The following is a 16438-nucleotide window of genomic DNA, read 5'->3' as shown; positions in this document are numbered from 1 at the left end:
GGACAGTTGTCAATGGTATCTTGCTTCTATACATCTTCAATGGATTTTGAAATACAGGCATCAGCACAGTTTTAAAACGTGTTAGGGACTCATAAATCCTACCATTAAAAAAGCCCCAAACCTTCCATTTAACTAATTGCTCTGGAGGTAAGCTATGCTGTGCATATTATAGTCTATTTACATGATGTGGAGTACCAGAGGTTCTTTCAGAAGCTGTTGACAGGGCGGCTCAAGTTCTTTTGCCACCCAAAGCAAGTACAGTATGCTTTATATCACACATCCATGCCAGGCCCCAGTAGCGCTTAGCAGTGCTGTAGGGGTTCACCTCAAATGATGGAAGGCAGTGTGGGTCCAAGAGGCGATGACAGATAGACGCTTGGCCCATCACTTCCTCCCACGCTACTGGCAATCACTAGAAAGATGATCTCCACAGCCTAGCTCGAGGATGAACACATGAAGCTGCCTCATAGCGAGTCAGATCATTGGACTATCAAGGTCAGCGTTATCTGTTCTGACTGGCAATGGCTTTCTGGGGTCTCAAATCAAAGTCCCTCACATCACTTACCACCTGGTCTTTTAAATTGGAGATGGCAGGGGATTAGATCTGGGGCCTTCTGCATACAATGCAGATGCTTTATCATCATCATCATCATCATCATTACTATTATTGCTATTATTTATTATATTTCTAATCCACTCTCCCTGCAAATGGGTTCAGATAGGGTTGCCAGGTCCAGATTGGGAAATTCCTGGAGATTTGGGGGGGGGAGCCTGAGAGGGTGGGGTTTGGGGAGGGGAGGGGCCTCAGTGGAGTATAATTCCATAGAGTTCACCCTTCAAAGTAGCCATTTTCTCCAAGAGAACTGATCTCTGTTGCCTGGAGATCAGTTGTAATTCCGGGAGATCTTCAGCTATCACCTGGAGGCTGGCAAGCCTAGGCTCAGAGCAGAATACAACATATATAAAATACATAAACATGTTAATTTAAAACCAGATAAAAAAATCAATCATCTCTATACATAAAGACAAGTGTCCTGATTGAATCATCAATTCCCAGTCCAAACCCCTGGACCTAGAAACGTGTAATTTGGGGAGAACATTCCTTTCATTGTTGAAACACCCACTAAGAAAAGATGTTAAGAAATTTGCCCCCTAAGGGGTAAAAAGAGGTCAAATGTGTTTTCCCAAAGGGATACAGCTTCCCTTTGTGGCTAGCAGGCTGCTGTTGCTTGCACACCTGTCCACTGCCAGCTTGGACATTCTTCCCTGATTGGGCCAGCTTTTCAAGGTCATTTGTATATGCAGCCTGATTGGTCTTTACCCCCACATTCTAAACAGTATGCAGTTGCTGTTGGAAGTCACTGAATGCGACCTGAGGTAAAATGCACCACCCAATCTTCCCCTCAAAGTTCACTAGGGTTGCCAACTCAAACCCCCCCCCCCACAAAACAAAAAATGTTACATACCCATAAGTATTATAACTGGATTTATAGTAGTTATATACCATAGCAAAGCACGGATATCAAGCTAGTCAATATGTAATACAATTTCTAAAAGACAGCAGCACACATTGCACAACCCAAACAGCAATCCATGGGGCTGGATGGCCAACTATTAGATGTTAATAACACTGAGCCATGGCCAAACCTTGTAGGTTACACTCGTGCCACCAACATCTACCTTGGCACTCTCACTGAATTTTGTTGCCCCAACAAGCCAGTTTGGTCGCTTGGGTGTTGAACCAGTCCTGGCTGCTGAGAATCACCTGAACCTATAAGCCCTTACTTTAGAAGAGCAGGAAGGAGGGGATATCAAAGGCCTTTGCAAGGCTCTTGTCTAGATTCTAGTTGTGTACCAAGAGCCACTGGTGAGGTTTCCCTCTTAATAAAAGAGATAAAAAGAGATAACACTGTCATGAGGCATAATCAGACATGGACTGAAACTCAGAGTTGATGAGAGCCACAATGGGCAGAAAAACAAAGATTCCATCCAGATTTCACCTCATACTACATTTAGGAGCACACACACATATGGGGCTTGTTTAGAACAGGTATGCTGCTTCAATTCCCTAGAAGAACCTTCTCTGTTTCCCTGATTCCTCCAGAACCCTGGAATGTTGTACTTCTAGTTGCTCCTTTTGGCACTCCTGCTGAAAGATGGGACAGTTGCCATTCTACCACACGTCCTGACTGTGTGTCCGTGGACTTCCATGGCATTCAGAGAACATACCTGGGAAGTGTAGATGAGTCAAGAAAAAAAAATAACTGTGTTGAAGTGTTTACATAATCTCGTTCGAAGTGTTTGGAATTTTGGTAACATATGGTCATATGTAAGTGACCCTATTTTATGTTTATAGCAAAAGGTCTCTGTTGAGATGAAACTTCAGTGTAGGTATAGCAAGCCTAGCCAAGGAATTCGATGAATGACAGCCATAATTGAGCTCTTTTCAGCATACTTATGAACCATTTTGCTGCTCTACGGCAGACAGCTGTTTAGAGTTCTTAGAAGCACGTCGCTGAAGATACGCAAGCTTCAGTGTGGTCATGGCCTAGATGGGAGCCTGCTTAGAAATACTAAGTTAGCAGCTTTGACTTTGCCAAAGGAAAAGTTGGATACCATCATAATCAACAAATAAAAGTTCTCAACAGCCTCTGTTGTACAGCCTATTTATGGGGCAAAAGTGTGAGCGGCTCCCAGCTCTTTTCTTTAATTTTTGTGGAGAAGCATCAATTTTTTTTGTCAGTTCTCATTTTTGCAACACAATATCAATCTTGCTATCTCTGTGCTTTAGACGAACTGGGTGGCAGTGGGGGAACTGTATTGTAATTATGTCAAAAAAAATGAAACACTTCAAAATGTGATTGGCAGGTTGATTACAATAATGCATGTGATTAAACTCTTGGTGTGCGTGTATAACGAACGAGGGAACGTCAGTGGTTATTAACTGTGTTTTTGTTAACTCTCAAGGCTTTAACTTTTGGGTTTGTATTGCACAAGAACCAATGGGACACCTGGTGATGGGTTATTCAGAGGTTGTGTGTCTTTTGTTTATCTTTTTTTTTTTAAAGCCAGGAACGGAGATTGTAATGGGTAATCAGGGAATCAATGAATTGAGCATTATGTAAGCTGAATACTTTATTTATATATTATGTAAATTAGTACAGATGCAAATAGAATAACACAAAGTTACCTGCATGGTATACAGGAGAAGAGGCTGGTCGCAAATAGGCTGCAATTGTCCCCAGAACTGTGTAATTTTCAAAGATCTCATTCAAAGAATGATTGCAATTGGATGCAATCGTGTATATGAGTTAAATGTACATCCAATTCATGTTTTGTCCTCTGTAGTCTACGTGACTTGGATTTCTGGCTCATGCTGGTTTCATACACCTATGCAGAAGGAAATAACTGCAGGGAAGGTGCAGGATTTGTAACCTGCATGACCACGGCTGGTACCCCACAGCAGCAATTGCCCTCATTGTCACTGTGAAAACAGCAGAGAGCTGGCATGCTAGTTTCACCCACATGGCTATCTGAGGCAAGAACCACAAGACCAATTTATTTATTTATTTAATCATAGTTATATCCAGGGGTCATTTTGTAGAAAAAGAGCTGGAGGAACTCATTAGCGTAGCTCATTAGCATATGCCATGCCCCTTGACGGCACTGGAAATGTGTCATTAGGATAACTGGTTTGCATATGCCACACCCCTGACATCACCTATCCTGGCTGTTTTGGACCCAGTCCTGGCCATTCAGGGCCAAAATTGGGCCCAAAATGGCCAAAAGGGGCTGAAAATGGCCAAAAAGAGGCCCAAAATTGTCAGGATCAGGCCGCTGCTGAGCAGGAGAGTGATCCACCACCCGTCAGAGGCCCAATCCGGGCTGTTTCGGCCTCAATCCAGGCCGAAACGGGCCCAAAATGGCCAAGGGTCAGGTGGGCAGGGCCACCTGACATGTGACCTCTTTGAGGAACTACCGGAACTGCGTTCCTGCATGTTCCCCCTCAAAATGAGCCCTGGTTATATCTCACTGTCCCTGCAAACAGGCTCAGGTAGGGTTGCCAGCCTCCAGGTAGTGGCTGGAGATCTCCCGGAATTACAACTGGTCTCCAGGCCACAGAGATCAGTTCACCTGGAGAAAATGGGGGTGGACTCTATGGAATTATGCCATGTCAAGGTCCTTTCCATCCCCAAACCCCACTTTCTCCAGGTTTCTCCCTTGAGATCTCCAGGAATTTCCCAACTTGTAGTTGGCAACCCTAGGCTCAGGGCAGCTCACAACAATAAAAAAATGATATATTTTTAAAAACAGAATAGAATTATAGAAATTAAAAGTCACAAAAATCAGTAGATAAAGGCATCAAACATCAGATAATAAAACTGCGATATAAAATGTGGGTGAGATCTTTAAAAAAAGCACACCTTCCAATCCACGTGGCCAGCAAAGGCCCCATGACTGTGATCCTACCAAAAAGATGGCATTAAACCAGGTTTGGGAAAGATCTTGTCAAAGTACGAGAAAACCCAGACAGTAGACGATTAGGGAATGGCACTGCATGGACGCCCCTTCCCAACTGTACCAGTCTGGATGGCAGTCTGGAGCATAACCTCCATGTGGAAGCAATGAATATGAATATGGGGGGGTTCACCCTTAGTATATTCTGTCACCTTGTCATATGAATTATTTATTTCCTGTATGCCTAGGTTAACACTACAGCTACCAATTAGGAGCAGTAGAAACATGTGTGTGCATTTTTGTTTGTTTGTTTAGGATATTGATAGACTCTGCCTTTCACTCAACACATTCATGATCCAAGGTGGGTAACAGAAATACAGTACAAAAAATTATCATTGGTTAAAACATTAAAATATATGATTTAAAATAGATAAGCCAGAGTCCACATCGATAACTTTGATGCTGCCCTCCAAACTGTCTTAGTGCCCTGAGGAAAAGTGCCTGCCTCACCTCCCTCTTGAAGGCTGTTCCACAGCAACAGAAAACCCAGGGCATAACAGACCATATTCTCAAGAATGAGGGGAACGCTAGGAGTCTTTATTGTGAGGGAGCACAATTACTACGTGGGTTCATATCAAGAAAGACACTTCTTTAAGGTTTGTGCCTGAGAGCTGAATGGTTTGGGCAACAAATTTATAGTGCTAGTTCCAGAAGGGCGGTCATGGTAGTCTGTTGCAGTAAAAATAAACAGGGGACAACGAGGGTCTAATGCATCTTGAACGACTGACATTTTATTTCTTCATAAACTTTCACAGACTAAATCCCATCTTTTCAGATGCAGTGTTTTGGCTCCTCACAAGCAGATCTTTTCTGAAAGGTGTATGAAAGTAAACAGCAGGGTTGAGGGAATGTAGGAAATATGAGGTAAAATCTAATGATATAACATTCAAATCTACTTTCTTTAAGAAATGACTAGTTCTTCCTTACTATTGGGCAGTGGGAACAACAGCCAAAATCTGAAACATCACACTCAAAAAAATATTTTCAAAAGCTATATGGAAATTTTAAAATAATATTAGATGCAATCTGTAATAAAACATGCATATTCACCATGCTGTTGGGTCTTGCTCTTCCTGTGAACTTTTGATGAAAAGCAGCAACTGGCTGTTTCTGAAAGCAGCGTGCGTAACCACAAACCGGATGTAAAAACCAGTGTGCCAGTATGAAAGACCCAATCTGAAATAACCGTTCAGCCATTAAACTCACTGGGTGACCTTGGGCTAGTCACTCACGCTCTCAGCCCTACTTCTTGCAAGATTGTTGTGAGGACAAAACAAGAGAGTACCTTGAACTCCTTGGAAAGATGGCAGTATAAAAAGAGAAAGAGCAGCACTGTCATGAAGCATTCTGCCACCATTATTCATTCATTCATTCATTCATTCATTCATTCATTCATTCATTCATTCATTCATTCATTCATTCATTCTATTTTACTTCATTTATACCCAGCCCTTCTCCTCAGTGGGGGAGCAAAGTGGCTCATGTAGTTGTTCTCTCCTCTAACAACCCTGAGGTATCTTAGGCTGTATGTAACTCTCCCAAGGTCACCCAACGAGCTTCCATGGCAGAGTGGGGATTTGAACCTGGGTCTCTTAGAGCCTAATCAGACATTATGGCCACTACCCCATGCTGGCTCTCATAAAGCACCACTGCTTTTTGACACAGGAAGTTAACACAAACCCTATTTAAACTGAAGGATTATCTTCAAAGGAGGTTTATGGCAAAAAATTATACACTGACTTTAATGAATGGGCGAACTGTGAGAACCAAAATTTGGAGAACCATGGGGAAAACAGCACCCCCCTCACCACAGCCTTTTCAGTTCCTCGCCCCCCCCCCCCAAATTGGCAGTTGATATTGTTATAACATTATAACAATGTGTATCGGATTCTTGGAATTCCCAGCTTTCATTTTTTTAAAAGGAATTCTGTTGTCCATTTTGTTGCAGAGATGCCTTTTCCCATATAATTCTACAATGAAAGGGGTTAGTGACTGAAAAAAGAAAACGAAATCAGACGACTTGATACACAGATCTTTATAACGATATTCAATTGCTGATTAAAAAAGAAAAAAGTGCTCCTTGTAGCAGAGAATGGAAATGGCTGTTATGAAGACAGGGGCTAGGGTTGCCAGCCTCCAGGTTGTGGCTGGAGATCTCCCAAAATTACAACTGATCTCCAGGCCACAGTGATCAGTTCCCCTGGAGAAAATGGCTGCTTTGGACGGTAGACTCTATGGCATTATATCCCACTGAGGCCCCTTCCCTCCCCAAACTCCACTCTTTCCAGGCTCCATCCCCCAAATCTCCAGGAATTTCCCAACCTGGACCTGACAACCCTAATGGGGCAGAGAAAATGGCTACCATATAGGTGGGAAAATCTGAACTTTTCCACCCTCGTGGCAGCCTTCCAGGCTTTGCTGTGATTTTTCCAAAACTTTGCAGCAAAGCAGGTTTGGGAAAGATCAGGCAAAAGCACGGCTGCACTAAACTCTGTGCGGAATCTAGGGCAAATAACCTGTCTGGACAAGGTCACAAAATGGGCCTGCCTGAATGTAACATTTATCACCACTTCTGTGTGTGGGTAGAATGCAAGTAATCCATGAACTTCCTCCTTACTGCTTCCCCAGATGAATACCATAGGGTTGCCAGCTCCAAGTTGGGAAATTCCTGGAGATCTGGGGGGTGAAACCTGGAGAAACCTGGAGAAAGTGAGGTTTGGGGAGTGAAAGGACCTTAATAAACAGAATATTGATAGAAAATAATTAATTATAACGATTAAATATAAGGATTGAGCAACCAATAATATTTTCTTTCTTTGATAAGATTTGTACAATGCATCAAACTGAATGTCTGAAGGTATAGAAGAGTCAAATTGATTGATTATGCGATGAGAGCTATATAGAATTATTATAAAAAGACAGAATGAGTAATATATAGAGAATAAGTCAAATTGTTTGATTTAAATGTGTAAGATTTATATGGTTTATGATATATAGAAATATTTAAAATTGGTAAATGGGATAAATTGTTTATCTAAGATGGAAATAAAGACTTACAGTTTGGGGTATATAATAATAAAAATAGTTAAGGATGTACTGCTTAGAATAATGGGGAATATATATTTGTTTTAGATAGAGGAATTTAATAGAAATAAGGGAAAAGGGACAAAGGGTTGGAAAACTGTTGGAAGTCAACAAAAGGGGGGGAAAGGGAGGGGGTTAGAAATGGAAAATGTGGGGAAAACTGAATGCAAATGTAAAAACAACGGATTCTAACCCAATAAAAAATTTTTCAAAAAAAAAAAAGGGAGTGAAAGGACCTTGACACAGCATAATTCCATAGAGTCCACCCCTCAAAGTAGCCATTTTCTCCAGGTGAACTAATTTCTGTGGCCTGGAGACCAGCTGTAATTCTGGGAGATCTCCAGCCACTACCTGGAGGCTGGCAACTCTGGAATACCACCCGACAGGCCAAAACTGATGTGACGGAGATCACAGATCTTCATCAGTCTGTAAAAAGCAAACTTTGCCCACTCGCAGCTGCGATCTGGACTGGAGCCATGCAGGAAGGAAAGAGAGGATTTAAGGCTTCGAGTCCTGCTTGGTTTTGCTAAGCGAGACCAGATTCCCTGTGTTATTATTATCAGCCATTATAAAAGATAAATGATGTGCCCTTTAAAAACTTTTCCTTTAATATGCTTATAGCAGTTTAAGGATCTTGGTTTCAATTATTGAACTCAAGCAGGAGTTGGTTTCTCTTCTCTTGTGGAGGAATTTGTACCTGCACATGCATGCAATTTACTTTTTTACATTCTAACACACAAGCTTGATATGAAACCACAGAGTTATCTATAGAGGCAGCTCGCGAGAGCTGATGTGTATTTTTGTGCAGATTGAAATTGACAGAAATTCAAAACGGATTTATCATTTAAAATGTTGAATGTTTTCCAATTTTGCTTTTGATATTAAACTGTGAGAAATACTGTACTCTTCTCCTCATACAACTTAATGTAGATCAAAAGCTGATTCCATATGAATGCATTTTTTTTTGGCCGGGTGTAATAATTTTTTCCCTGACATATCATGCTAAGAGCTGTACAAACCATATTCATTTAGAAGAGGTCAAATTTTTCTATGAGTATTTATTTTCTGGTTACTTAATTTGGTCACCCATTCCCTGTTCTGTTGTTTTTGTTATTAACTTCATTTATGGCCTAATCCACACTTCCTTTCTGTTTCCGTGCCTTTTTTGCAACTGCGCCGCTGTTCAAGCAGATACTCACACACTTTCCCATTCCGCATGTTCCCCACCATCACTGCACCACAATTGTGCCTCCCTTCTGTACCACATGATAATGGCGGAAATATATTTTTGCCCGGCCCTTTTTTTTAAAAAAAAAAAGGGCTTTCATAGCGCATTTGCACAATAAAGAAAGGTTGGTATACCGCAAAACCTACTTTAGTGAGCAGCAGTTTGCGTGGGAAAAGAAACAGATGATCGTCCTTTATCTTACCATCAGTTACTTTCCGCTCTCAGCTTTGAATGGAACCTGGTTCCCCCCTATAAATACTCTGGCTTTTCCCTGGCTCTGCCTACATAAGAGTTGGAATATCGGTATAGCGCAAAATTAACTTTTTTTGGAAAAAAAAAAGGAAGTGACGTGAGCCGTCAATGCTGACAATGGAGGAGGGAACTGTCCACTATAACATTTTACTCAGTGGTGTGTGGAGAACTGATTGTGCCACGAAGACACACTGGGAGGGTGAATGTGATGATGCACAGCATGGTAGCGGAATGAACCCAACTGCCATGACTGCGCAAAATAAGCAGATGGTGAGTGCGTGTGGATTTGGCCTATATCTTGCCTTTTCCCCCAAAGGGGGCCCAAAACGGCTTGTTCGTACTTGTTTCATAGGAAATTTATTTGAAACAAATGGAATTTGCATACAACACAACATCTTTACAAATGGGATATTAACATTTGGAAATATTTCAAAGGCCATTTAGTCCTTCAGTATAAATGACACCCCAACAGATATCTTCCCAGCTTTCTTTGGAGAACATCTAATGAAGCCTTGATTTTTTTTCTCTGCTAAGAAAGTTTGTTCTAAAGTACACTTGCTTTCTCTGTGGCGTCTGATTGTATTTTTGAGCTTTATGGCATCTATGCAGAAATGCCATGCACTCCGCAATTTCCACTCAAAAGGTCACAGCAATTGGGTTTATACTACAGGGTTGTTTTGAGGAAGCGATGGGCATCTCTCAGGGTTAGTGATACAGCAGGGAAGAGTGGCTTATATTTGACCTGTCTTACAGTCATATAGCAAGGTGGTGCCTTAGCAAATGCGAATGACACAGGCTGAGGAGGACAAAGGGATACCAAGTCACTCCCAAGCTGGAAACATTTTGTTTTGCTCTGGATTTGCTTGATTCGGTTTGGTAAACCAGTAATTCCTAGTGAAGAACATAAGCATCTATTTGTGTGTGCTGTTCTTGGAACTCCATATATACCCCACCAAACTGACTACAGTCCACCAGCCATGTGCTATGACGTGCCTGATACCGACATCTCTACACTCTCATTTTTTGCTGTTCCAATCTGCCTTGAGAGGATTATTGAACCACATATGGTTGGTGGACTGCTCTTGTCTGGTGGTCTGTAAGCAGCCCTGGCCCAAATCATAGTGTAGGAACTCACTCTGTTTCCACTGGAGTCTCTCGGTGGCTGAGGCCATGCTATTAGTAGCAAATAGGGATTAAAAATAAATAAATACCTTCCACCTCTCTGCATTGTACCTGGACCTAATTACCTCCGGAAATCGCTCTTTGATCAGCAAAGCTTTCTCACCAAAGGCCAAACTCTCTTCATTCAAGAGCTTTATGTCCTCCTTACCACAGAGAGAAGTAAATAATAAGTTTATAGATTCTGAGGGTTCTTGTCCCCCCCCCCCAAATAGCATGTATTAAGAACACCGTTAGCATTTAATGCCGTGATGTTTAGAGGGATGCTAATGGCCACAAGAAAATTTCAAGCCTCCCATAATGTGCTTTAATCACCGGCTGGAGATCAAAAACCATGTGATTTTTATACTTACATGGGCAGCATCCAGGACTGCCTTACATGGAAACAGATCAATGGCAAAATTGGTAGATACGGCAAAGCTTTTGCAATAAAAGCTTTTTATGTATCTTGTTCAAAGCATGTAAGTGCCTTTTAGATCACTGATTGAACTGTAGACAGTATAAAGTGGAACCTTTTAATACTAAAATAAATTTCCAGAGTAAAAATTCCATTATAGGGAAAAGTGTTTTTGCTGCAGCGGGATAGATAATAATTCTTTCACACGTAATGGGATTCATGAAATGTTTGATGATAAACAGAAGTCCTTTGTACCACCAAGGCAAGCCCGTACTGTTTGCGTAAGCTCATATATAACGTACGATATATTATGTGCAGTCTGTGCTTTATTGAAGATGGTGATTAGAAAGGCCTAAATATGGGGCAGGTAAGAAATAAGAATTTACCATCATACCCATTTTGGGGGGAGGGGGCATCTCTACAGTCAGAACATCAACCCTGAGAGCCACAAATCCCCCTTTCATTGGGATTGATTTCATTCACTTCAAACAGCTGCCAAGCATCGAAGTCTTTGAGTGACTTCCCGTTGAACTTGTTGAAGGGAATCATTTATCTGCCTGCCGATATCACAAGAAAAGACATTTTCTGGATGGCTTACAATTTAACATTTTGCAACCACATGATCATTTTTGCGGCCATTTGTACGGATGTGTATGCGTGAGAATGGGAGATTGGAATGAGTGTGAAACGTGGCTCAGGGACGAGCGAGCCTTTGCCAAATTGCCGAGACTGTTGCCCTTGTAGTTCAGTCCAAACTCCGGGGAATGTGTCTCTGCTTCCCAATTCCCACATTGCTCTCTGTTGTGTGTCCAGGTTGTGCTGATTTTGCCTGCCTCTGTGTACCCAAACTTCATCCATTCTTATTTATTTCCAGATTTGCTGCCTATCACAATTGCCTTTTACCATGGCCCCATCTGTGCATCATCCATTTACTTTTCTCCTATATCTCTAAGCGTATCAGTCAGCAAGAATTTCAGTTAGCAATAATTCCTTACAATTAATTTGGAGGAATACTATTACATTTGTCCACCTTCTTGCATCTGGCGGAGTGAGCTCTGAGTCTCACAAAAGCTGATACTGGAATAAATTTGGTTAGTCTTTGAGGCACGATTTTTGTTGACTTACGCTGCAACAGGCTATCCCTCCGGAATTATTACACCGGCTTGTAAATATCAGCAGTTCAGGACACGTTTTCCAGCCTTCCTCCTGCACCATTTTGCTGACCCTAAATGACTCACTGGGATGCTATTTGCCCTGTTGGCGCAAATATACAAATCCTGTATCATGACATGAACGGCAAACTGCAGTCCTGCAGGATCGTTTTGGGCCAGGAAATCAGCACAAGGAGAAAAGCTGAACTGATCCTGCCTGCATAGCCCGGATCCAAATCAGACTCCTTCATGCTGGCTATTTAAGAGAAGAACAAAACGCTGGGAACTTCATATACAGCGCTCTCAGCATCTTAGTGGTGTTTGGTCCTGTAATTGCCATGCCCTGAAAATCCATTCGCCTATCCACACCATTTTGTTTTTGTGTTGAACATCCAATCTGAGGAAGACGTCTGGGGAATTCGAAAGCTTGCCGTTTTGTGATATGATATTGGTTAGTCCCAAGGCTTTTTTTCAGCGGGAATGCGGTGGAACGGAGTTCCGGCACCTCTTAAAAATGGTCACATGGCTGGTGGCCCCGCCCCGTTCTCCAGACAGAGGGGATTTTAGATTGCCCTCCGCTCTGCTCCAGTGGCACAGAGGGCAATCTAAACTCCCCTCTGTCTGGAGATCAGAGGGCGGGGCCATCAGCCATGTGACCATTTTCACCTAGGGCAATTTAAACTTTTAAAAATTCCCCCCTTGTTCCAGCTGACCCAAAGTGACATCATTGCGCGGTCTTGAGTTCCACCACCTCTTCTCCCAGAAAAAAAGCCCTGGTTAGTCCTAAAGGAGCAGCGTGACTTGTTTTCAGGATTTTTATGTAGATCAACATGGCTACCTATCTTTACTTGGAGAATCAAGAGGCCTGTATTGCCATTGATTATAAATACATAAGCAGGGCTTACCCAACTGTAGGGCAGCACCTTCAAAAGGCTTTGGTCGGATGAGCAAAGCTGTTACCACATATTGGGAGAGGCAGTCCTGCAGATATGTGGGATCTAGGCTGTTAAGGGTTCCCTTGGAGATGGCCAGAACCTTGAACTGAATCCAGAAACCAATATGTTAGCTGTGTTAGTCTATAGTTGCAAAATAGTAAAGAGTCCAGTAGTACCTTTAAGACTAACCAACTTTATTGTAGCATAAGCTTTCAAGAACTACAGATCTCTTCATCAGCATCTGTGTGGTTCTCGAACGCTTATGCTACAATAAAGATGGTTAGTCTTAAAGGTGCTACTGGACTCCTCAGAAACCAATAAGTAACTAAAGGAGCAACTATAGAGAAGGAGTGATATGCATACTTCACTTAGGGAATCAATTCTAAGCAGGTCTACTTGGAAGTAAGTCCCATGTTATTCGGTGGAGCTTACTCCCAGGAAAGTGTCTTCAGGATTGCAGCCTTAGTTCTTGAAAGCAAACAAACTTTCTGCACCAGCTAGAGGTTCTGAGGTGTTTTCAAAGGCAAGATCCATGTCAACGACACTTGAGCTGCAAGGTTACCGTGGCATGAATCCCTGTGATCCAACTGTCCAGGTCAAAGGGCATCATCCCCTGGGCTAAATGAAGATGGAAGAAAGTATTTTTCACATTTCTCCAGCAATAATAACCCAGGGGCTTTTTAATGAGTCCGCAAGGGAGAGCTGAAGCTCATCAAATGTGGGAAGCTTAATACCCTCTAGGACCTCAACATTACTGACCAGCCTTCCCTCTGTATTGTCAGGATTCAACTTGTCCATGCTTCCTGATTTAATCACATCAGTCAGTCCCTGGGGCAGGACCACTACACCAGCATGAGGCAGTTTGGATAAAGAGTTATAGAGCACGCTGATGACACCCAACTCCAAACCCACAAGTGCTCTTTCCCAAGGGCTTTACATAGGGATTCAACATCATGGGGTATACGAAGGCATTTTGCGGAACCCCACAAGCAAGTTCCCCCTCTAATCTCCAACAGCAGCCCTCTGAGTCTGATCCATAAGGAACAATGTAACCCAATCCAAAGCACAACTCTTGATAGTCAATTTCTCGGTCCAACCTCTCAGCAAGATGGCCCAGACATCATAGCAAAGGCCGCCGAGAACAAGAAAGATCCACAGCCCTAGCCTACAATCAGCTAAAGCCACCAACCATGTCTCCATCTCATAGCCCTTACTGACACCACACTAAAAAGGGTCTAGGGCAGTGTTTTCCAGACTGTGGGTTGGGGCCCAAAAGTGGGTCGTAAAGCCTCCAAAAGTGGGTCTCAGGCCAGTCATCCCTAACGGGAGCTCCTGCCCTTTGTACCGTTCTTCCTCTCCTCTCTTCCCTTTCTATCTTCTCACATTCTCACCTTCCCCCTTTGCAACAATAATGGAAGAGGGGAAGCTGATTGTCAACTAGTCACTTCACAATAGTAGGTGGAAAAGGGGGGGAAAGGCTGGAGATAGAGTAGGTGGGAGCCGTTCAGTGGATGGAAAGGTGAGGAGAGAGCTGTGTGTGAGCGTAGGCTCTCTCTTGGCATGGTTCCTTCAGCAGCCCCTTATTGCCCACCCCCCTAAAGTGTCTGACTGCAGTCTCCCTGCTGTGGGAGATATACTGCCCTCTCTGTCAACATCTACTTCTACCATTGTCCTGCAGCTCCTCAACACCCTTCCCCTCCCTGCATCTCCTCAGTCTCTTCGGCCAGCCCTGGATGGGCCATATGAAGTAAATTTGGACTTGTGGATCACCATATCAAATTTGGACTTGTGGATCACCATATCAAAAAGGTTGGGAACCCCTGGCCCAGGGCAGTTGTGCCTGCTAGGTAGGCTAGTTGTTCCACAATCGTTCTCTCAGAAAAGGCAGATTGGACATCAGATGATAACTGGTCATAACATTATTCTCAGGCAATTTTTTTTAAAAGTAATGAATGAATAATTATCTTCTTTAGCAACTGAGGTATATGACAGCAAGTAAGTGATATGTGAAACTGACAGAGCCTTAGGGAGGCAAAGAGGAAATGAACACACCCTCTGAGCAGATCTCCCTGGCTCTGTAGAGGGGGAAAATTGACAAAGCCTTCTGATCTCTTTTAAAACTCAGCTTCCCGGCTAACATTGCGACTCCCTTCATGTGCTCCTCCTCGTGTAATTCTTCTCTTGTAGCTTGGCTGTAAGAGTCAGTCAGGATGCCTTTTTGATTGTTAGTTGGAGCCTCCAACCAGGGGACCCCTATTGGCTTGTTTTAAGCCCCGGGCTACCTCCAGGCAATTTGGGTGGGGGAGGGAGCTGAAAACATGGTCTGGGCACACTTTCAGTCCTGAGCCACTGCAGGAAACCCTGCTGCCTGCTGTTCCTATCCAATTCTCCATTGTTCTCCCCTCCTGAAAATCTGGCAAACTATCCTTTCCAGAACTCACCCATAGCTCATCCCTACCTTTTTATGGAACGTGGCAACCCCATATTTCAGACAGTTTTTGTGCAACATCTGTGCTAGTGGGAGAGTTGATGGCTAGTTTGGATGGATTGTAACCTCCATGTTTAGTTCAAGATTTTTCTGCGAACAAGTGTACACCTGATATTTGTATAAACATATATCCTGTCTTTTAAGAGGCTCCGGCCATTCCGTACCATGAAAAGCTTCAGCTGCCCATTTCCTCTATTAATGGGGCAAGACATTTTTCTCCAGAACTGTTGGTAACCCTACTCCAGACCACTTTGTCTTTAATGCTTCCCACAGTTTTTTGTGGTACTGGCGTTCCAGCCTGTTTTGTGCTGTTCTGGAAGCATTTTGGCAGGGAAAGGGTTAATAAACACATGACAGTTCAGAGCTTTCACTTCTCAAATCTTTTTCTACAGTGTCTTTAATGCTTTCCGCTCTTTTTTGTGGTCCTATCATTTCTGTAGTGCTAATTCCAGCCTGTTCTGTTGTGTTCTGGAAGTATTTTGGCAGGGAAAGGTTAATAAAACCTTGATATTTCCATGTTTTCATTTCTAAAATATTGCTTTACAGTGTCTTTAACACTTCCCACATTTTTTGTGGTACTAGCATTTATTTAGTGCCTGTTCCGGCCCATTCTGTTGTGTTTTGGGAGCATCTTGGCAGCAAAAGGGTTAGTAAAAACTTGTTATTTCCATGTTTTCATTTCTAAAATCTTGTTTTCCAGTGTCTTTAATGTTTCCCTCTGATTTTCTGTGGCCCTAGCATTTCTTTAGTGCCCATTCCAGCCCGTTCCGTGGTGTTCTGGGAACACTTTGGCAGGGAAAGGGTTAATAAAAGCATGGCCGATGTATTGTCGAAGGCTTTCACGGCCGGAGAACAACAACAACCAAAACAACCAACAACAACCAAAAGCATGGCCGTTCAGTGTTTTCATTTTTAAAATATTGTTCTCGGGTGTTCTTAACCCTTCCATTTTTTAATGGTACTAGCATTTCTTTAGTGCCTGATCTGGCCTGTTCCGTGATGTTCTGGTAGCATTTTGGCAGGGAAAGAGTTAATAAAACCATATTTCAATGTTTTCATCTCTAAAATATTGTTCTACAGGGTCTTTAATGCTTCCCACTGTTCTTGTGGCACTAGTATTTCTTTAGTGTCTGTTCTGGCCTGTTCCGTGGTGTTCCAGGAGCGTTTGGGCCTTTCATATTTCTCACTGTTTTTTGGGGTACCACT

Source organism: Eublepharis macularius, chromosome 2, assembly GCF_028583425.1.
Source record: "Eublepharis macularius isolate TG4126 chromosome 2, MPM_Emac_v1.0, whole genome shotgun sequence".
Taxonomy (NCBI): Eukaryota; Metazoa; Chordata; class Lepidosauria; order Squamata; family Eublepharidae; genus Eublepharis; species Eublepharis macularius.
The sequence above is the reverse complement of the archived record's forward strand: the minus strand, read 5'-3'. Positions refer to the sequence as shown.